The sequence below is a fragment of the Chrysoperla carnea genome (assembly GCF_905475395.1).
Source record: "Chrysoperla carnea chromosome X unlocalized genomic scaffold, inChrCarn1.1 SUPER_X_unloc_2, whole genome shotgun sequence".
In the NCBI taxonomy this organism is placed as follows: domain Eukaryota; kingdom Metazoa; phylum Arthropoda; class Insecta; order Neuroptera; family Chrysopidae; genus Chrysoperla; species Chrysoperla carnea.
Window position 1 is genome coordinate 375704 of NW_025408145.1, and position 6797 is coordinate 382500.

General features: G+C 25.0%; 1 non-coding gene across 1 annotated transcript; it reads left to right on the forward strand.

Moving 5' to 3' along the window:
• Positions 1 to 6320: 6320 nt before the first annotated feature.
• Positions 6321 to 6439, forward strand: LOC123304100. The gene has a single exon (XR_006536152.1). It is a non-coding gene; the product is annotated as a 5S ribosomal RNA (ribosomal RNA).
• Positions 6440 to 6797: the final 358 nt, after the last annotated feature.

A 6797-nucleotide genomic window follows, 5' to 3' on the forward strand; every position in this document is an offset into this window, starting at 1 on the left:
TAACGACGAATTTCTCGTAAAGCTACTGTACCAGGACGATATCTGTGTGGTTTTTTTACTCCACCAGTTGCTGGTGCACTTTTACGTGCAGCTTTCGTTGCTAATTGTTTTCTTGGTGCTTTACCACCAGTTGATTTACGTGCAGTTTGCTTGGTTCTAGCCATTTTCAAATAATAATGTTTTTACAAAAAAACACACAATTTTAAAAATTATATTCGACAATTTGATACTACAAAGTCAAATGTTTAAATGCGAAATAAATGTGTTGTATTTATATTTATATGAAATTTCAAAATTTTTGTTGTCATATCCTATTGGATAGCTATCAGAGTATGGACTAATCAAATTGTATAGGCGTGGCTTAAAAAATCTTTAATGCTTTATATAAAAAGGCACAATTGTACCGGCGCTCACATACATTACAATACTTGTGAGGTTAACACACGTGTTATCCGTTCGTTAAAATATTGTAAATAATTTTTTATTAAAATGACTGGCAGAGGAAAAGGTGGAAAGGGTCTTGGAAAAGGGGGTGCAAAACGTCATAGAAAAGTTTTGCGTGATAATATCCAAGGTATTACAAAACCTGCAATTCGTCGTTTAGCACGACGAGGTGGAGTAAAACGTATCTCTGGTTTAATTTATGAAGAAACACGTGGTGTACTTAAAGTATTCCTTGAAAATGTTATTCGGGATGCTGTTACATATACTGAACACGCAAAACGTAAAACAGTTACAGCTATGGATGTTGTATATGCATTAAAACGACAAGGTCGTACTTTGTATGGTTTTGGAGGTTAAGAAAATATAATAATTTACTTAAAATATTTAGTAAATTTATTAAAGAATATTTAATACATCCGATAAATTTAAACAGGCTTTCCTTTTTGGGAAGCCACTAATTTTATTTATATAAGAGTAAATAAATTTGTTAATAAATATAACATATTATATAATTTGTTTACAACAAATTATTTTGTTTATAACATACATTACCAAATATTTTTATTTATTTTTTTTTTTTATTGTAATATATCTGCAATAATAACTTATAATTTGTATATTATCTATTTTATTTTACAATAACTTATTGAATTTTTGAAAAAATTTTATTATAAATTAATATACTATTATATTTTTTATATATACAAGTTAAGAGTAACAAGTATCGATAGGAGATTATCGAATTTATAACTAATAAAACATTTCGCCTTAATCAAAGAAAATAAAGATTTTGCTATACCATTTTTTATACTTTCAATAAATAATTTATTATTAAATTTTTATTATTTCATTTATTTTTTAAAATTATTAAAAATATTTTTCTAATAATTATAAGCGTACATAAACAAGTAGTAAATGTAAAATGAAAATAATAAAGGTAATGTAATGCATTTGCATTACACTGATTTACGATATATATTCCGCGATATCCTTTATTATATTTAAAATTAATAATATTGATATACTAATAATAGATATATTCAAGCTATTAATATATAAAATTTTATATTAAATATGATATTAATAATTGTTTATTTTATTTTTTTGTATATATAAAAATAATTTACTCTTATTTAAAAAATTTGATGGCTCTCTTAAAAAGAGAGCCGTTTTTATATGTTGATGTATTTTTATGTTATCAATTAAATAATATTTTCGATTTATTTATTTTGAACTTGTATATTTTGTAACAGCTTTAGTACCTTCACTAACAGCGTGCTTTGCCAATTCACCAGGTAATAATAATCGAACTGCGGTTTGAATTTCCCGACTTGTGATTGTTGAACGTTTATTATAATGTGCTAAACGTGATGCTTCAGCAGCAATACGTTCAAAAATATCATTAACAAAACTGTTCATGATACTCATAGCTTTACTAGAGATACCAGTATCAGGATGCACTTGTTTTAATACTTTGTAAATGTAAATTGCATATGATTCCTTGCGCTTCCTCTTCTTTTTCTTATCACTCTTTGATATATTTTTTTGAGCTTTGCCAGCTTTTTTTGCTGCTTTTCCACTTGTTTTTGGTGGCATTGTTACAAACAATTAATATACACAGATAGTTACAGAACACCAGTCAGTATATGTATGAGCGTGTCGTGTATACAACTAGCGTATTATATACGCGAAGATGGATATAACAATAAAAATGAATACTACTCTCTGATTGGCTGAAAATAATACTATAAGGTGATTGGTTTATTTTTAAAGTTTTATATTTTATAAATATTATAAATTAAAATACCCAAATAACATTTTAAACATTTATGTTACAATCCCCGTAACGTACACATCTGTGTGATTATATTTACAAAAAAAAGTATTAATTAATAGTTATTAATGCTACAAGTGGGATAACTAGCAAATAATCTGACAGTCGTGGTGTTGCGGCATGAGCGTAAGGTTATGAGACATTCTTATGAAGACGAGTGTGGTAGATGTCGCTACGAGCCGTAGGCGAGTTGCGACAACCACACGAGTCTTCATAAGAATGTCTCATAACCTTAGAGCGAATGCCGTAATCACGACTGTCATATTTGCTAGTTATTCCGCAAGTAGCATTCAATACTTTTTACAACAATCGCTCGGGAAGTTGACTTTGAGAGAAATTTATCAATTTGAGAAATGATTTATTTACTTATTTTAAATTTAAATTTTATTGCATACAAATTTTTATTGCTCGTTCATTTTAATTTCAATTTTTAATTTTGTTTTTTTGTATGTAACACTCGCGTTTGACACAATCAGTGTGGTAACTTTAATAAATGAGGGTTAAGATTGATTACTTATTTTTTTTTAGTACAGATGGCGTGTCAGTAGTACATACAATTATGTAGTCTATAACCGAACATGTGCGTTTATGAAACACCTATAACCGAACATGTGCGTTTATGAAACACATATAGTTAAGTATGCGATTATTGTGTATTTTGAAGGTGACATACAGCGCTCGAAAAGTCTACTTCCCGAGTGGGCGTTGTAAAAATAAATTTATTCGCTATGTCTGGACGAGGTAAAGGTGGTAAAGTAAAGGGAAAGGCAAAGTCAAGATCAAGCCGAGCAGGATTACAATTTCCTGTTGGAAGAATTCACAGATTATTACGAAAAGGAAATTATGCTGAACGAGTAGGTGCTGGTGCCCCAGTATATTTGGCTGCTGTTATGGAATATTTGGCTGCAGAAGTTCTCGAGTTAGCTGGTAATGCTGCCCGTGATAACAAAAAAACACGTATCATTCCACGTCATTTACAATTGGCAATTCGTAATGATGAAGAATTAAATAAATTATTATCTGGTGTAACAATTGCTCAAGGTGGTGTATTACCAAACATTCAAGCAGTGTTATTACCAAAGAAAACTGAAAAGAAAGCATAAATTAAAAACATTGCATTAATTTTTATAATAATAATACATCGATCATAGGCCTTTTAATAAAAGGCCACAAATTTATTTAAAATAAGAGTAAAAATTATTTTTATAAATAATATATTATAATATTTTTTTAAAGAATCAATTTAAATAATTATAAATTAATGATTCTTTTTTTTTTTTCTTTTTTTATATGTTATTATGGAAATAATTCATCATATTATGATGACATTTAGGTAACATATTATAAGAATATTCATAAAATATTATCAAAATAATATTGTATTATGATGATATTTAGACAAAATATTATAAGAATATACACAAAATATTATCAAAATAATATCATTAGATAACAAAACTGTTCATGATACTCATACCTTTACTAGAGATAAAAGTATCAGGATGCACTTGTATTAATACATATTATCACAACATCACAAAATATTTTTTAAAAGGAAAAATTTTTTTAAAATTATTATAAAATTTGATTGAATTAAATTTCAATTTATTTTTTTAATAATTAAAGAAAAAAAAAAAAAAAGCATATAAACTTTCTATTGAAAATGTTATTTTAAACTAGATGGCCAAGTGAACTTCGTTACACAAACAATATATGACGTATTCGTTATTTAAATAATCAGTATCCTTTGATATTATATCAATACGTTACTCTCTTCTTTTGATACATATTAATAAAATTTCAATTTATAAGATTTTATGTCAATTATATAAATAATATTATAAATTTTCTAAATACATAAGTTAAGTAACAAAAAATTTGAATAACAAGATAAATTTATATATTATGTTTTAATACTCGATACTATAATATATCGCATCCGTTACCAATTATTCGGTATCCTTTGATTTATACACAGAATGAACTAAAAATATATATCAAATTTATTTTATTTATTTATATATTTAATATTATTATTATTATTTTATATTACAAAGTTTCTTAACGAAGCTTACAATGATTTCTCATATCGTACTTAACAAAATTATTTAGATCATATAAAATTTAAATTGTTAAAAAATTTGTATATTTATTATTATTATTATTTATTTTTATTAAAATTACATAACATAAAATTAATAATATTTTAATAATTATATAAATTAATTCTTATTTAAAATAATCTTATATTAATCTCAACAAATACTCTAATAATATATTTTGTCATAAATTTTTTTATATTTAAAATAAATATTATAATATATAAATACTTATATCAGTATAAAATTTCTTTATATAATTATGAAAAAATTAATTTAATAGTTAATTATTGATATTAATGCATAAATAAAAGTATTTTCTAATGAAATATATTTTGTCAATGTTCGATTAACACATTTCATAATAATACGTTTTCATTATTGACAAAAAAAGTTTTTCTAAAAATGAAATCTTATACTATAATATATATATTTATATATTAAATTTTTTAATTATTTATATACTAATAATTTATAATAAATCGATATTAAATAAAAAATAAAAATATATACTTTTTAAGTTTACCTTAAAAATATTATTGTTTTGTATGATTGAAATAATTAATATTAAACTATGTTTATTAATAATTGTTAATAAAAAAATTAAATATATTTTAATTTATAAAATAAATATTATTATTAAATTTATAATTTATTATTTTATATATTATAGAAATTGAAAAAATAAATCATGTTTACTACGACAGTAAATTAGAAATACTATTTAATTTTTATGTGTTTTCTACATGGTACTTTGACTTACATAGGGACTTATATTATTGTGAATAATGATATAATTGAAAACCTTTATTTTTTATTTGATAGAATTATTATATTTTATCATTTAAATATTTATAATAAATACATTATTTTTATAAAGTAAAAAAATATGGCCGAAGAAAATTCTACAGCTGTTGCAGCAACTGCGGTTACTGCTGCTTCTACAACACCAACAAAAAAAGCAACAGCTTCTGGTGCTAAACGTACAAAACAACATTCAAAACCAACACATCCACGTACATCAGAAATGGTTGTTAACGCAATTAAAAATTTAAAAGAACGTGGTGGTTCATCATTACAAGCAATTAAAAAATATTTAGCTGCAAATTATAAAGTGGATTCTGATAAAATTTCACCATTTATTAAAAAATATTTAAAAGCTGCTGTAACTGAGGGAGCCTTGGTACAAACTAAAGGTAAATGTGCATCTGGTTCATTCAAATTGGCTGCTTCCGCTTCATCTAATTCTTCAGCTAAATCAAAAGTATCCAAAAAAGAAAGTGGAGCAAAAGGTTCAGCAAAGAGTGCTAAAAGTAAACGGGCACCAAAAGAAAAGAAAGCCACAACTACATCATTGGCAGCCAAAAAGCCTAAAGCAAAAAAAGCGACTCCATCATCATCAACTGCTGCTAAAAAAGTTACTGCAAAATCATCAGCGGCATCAAAAAAAGCACCAGTTAAAGCAAAACCAGCAAAAAGTACAAAATCCGCTGCCAAAAGTAGCCCTGCTCGTAAACCGAAAGCACCAAAAGCTAAGAAAGCTTCTGTTGCCAAATCATCTCCTACAAAAATTAAAAAAGCAGCACCAAAAAAGAAATGATCTGTTACTTTAATAATATATTGAAATATTTCATTATTTTTGCTAAAAAATGAAAATAACATAGGCCTTAATACAGGCCACAAATTAATATTTGATAAGAGTAAATTATTTTTTGTATAAATATTTTATAAAATAATAGTTTAGAAACATTTGCCACAGTCAGTACCACGGATGGGTGGCCACTTGAGAATACTGTGTGCGGTTGCATTTTTATTTAAAATATATGGTATAATAAATAAGTATATATTTAAATTGATTACTTCATTGAAAATTTTAATAATATACTTTAATATTAATGATATTTATGAAAAATATATATTTGTAAAAATTTTCATTTATTACTGGCAACAGCCATACCACGTTGAAAACACCGGTTCTCGTCCGATCACCGAAGTTAAGCAACATTGGGCACAGTCAGTACTTGGATGGGTGACCGCTTGGGAACACTGTGTGCGGTTGCCTTTTTATATTAAAAATATATATTATTTTTCTTCTTTTCTTTTTTTTTACACACCATATATAAATATATGTTATTTAGAAATGTAAACCTTTTATATTATTCGTCAACAAATAAATATTATTTTTTCAGCTAAAAATTTTTATTTTGGGACCAAAAAAATTTTTTTTTGCTTTTATCATATTTTATTAAATGAAATTTATGCATTATAATAAATTATTCAATAAACATTAATAATTATAATAAATTATTAAAAAATTTTTGGAATTAATGCAAATTTTTAGAAAAAAATGTATATTTTTTTTTTATATACAAATCGTACATGTTATATTGCGACAGGGTACCGGTATAATACATGTGATA